Here is a 742-nt window from a genome sequence, read left to right on the forward strand (position 1 = left end):
AGGTGGGGGGTGAGTAGGGGGACTGGTTTACCGCCATAATTATGTCGGACAGTGGGATCACGGGACGCTAGATATTGCCGCCCCCCCCCCCTTTTTTAAACCTGCGGCAGAACATCTTTTAATTATCCCCCGCTCGCCGTGCGTACCTTCCGCTCGCGCGGCTCGGCGCCTGAAGTCCGACAGGTACTCGGGTTATAGGGGAGGGAGAGGGAGTTGCCGAGGAGAGGATTTCGCCGCACTTTTTTCCCCCCCTTTCCCGCTCGTTGGGCGAAGCAAAGAAAAACTTTATCTGAGACCGCGTTAAAATAACCAGACTTTCTTTTAAGTTGTTTTTTTATTATTTTATTAGTGGGGGCCGGGGGAGAGCGGGGCTACTCGGAGGGGAGGGGGGCGGGGATAAATCCTCACAATCGACGCTAACTGAGGACTTGAACGTTTTAAAACAGCTCGTTCGGGTAGACTCACCAATCCGCCAGCCTATCTGGGGCAGGCCGGCGTCAGCCCTAGAAAAAGAAAAAATCGAGAACTTTAACAACAATTTTTTTAGCCTCAAATCATTGATTGTAAAATGCTATTGCCCATCCTACGGTTTAAGGTAAGAGAGCACAATCCAGGCAGATTTCCTTCCTTGTGAACCGTAGAATGGAGAACAGTGAAAAGAAAGATTAAAACACAGTGAAATAGACAGTGCTAAATAAGCACATAACTGTCAAAGAAAATTGTAAATCTATTACTAGTTATC

General features: G+C 48.1%; 1 protein-coding gene across 4 annotated transcripts in view; it reads right to left on the reverse strand.

Moving 5' to 3' along the window:
- The window catches only part of LOC113209024 (protein EFR3 homolog cmp44E), a 49,955-nt gene that overhangs the window by 14,099 nt on the left and 35,114 nt on the right, over positions 1-742 (reverse strand). For all 4 annotated transcript variants that reach the window (XR_008012063.1, XR_003303545.2, XR_008012064.1 and 1 more), the window contains exon 18: positions 466-503. The gene's annotated coding sequence lies outside the window, so the exon portion shown is untranslated. The remainder of the gene's footprint in view (positions 1-465; positions 504-742) is intronic.

The sequence above is a fragment of the Frankliniella occidentalis genome, unplaced genomic scaffold (genome assembly GCF_000697945.3).
Source record: "Frankliniella occidentalis isolate FOCC.00 unplaced genomic scaffold, Focc_3.1 Scaffold414, whole genome shotgun sequence".
Taxonomy (NCBI): Eukaryota; Metazoa; Arthropoda; class Insecta; order Thysanoptera; family Thripidae; genus Frankliniella; species Frankliniella occidentalis.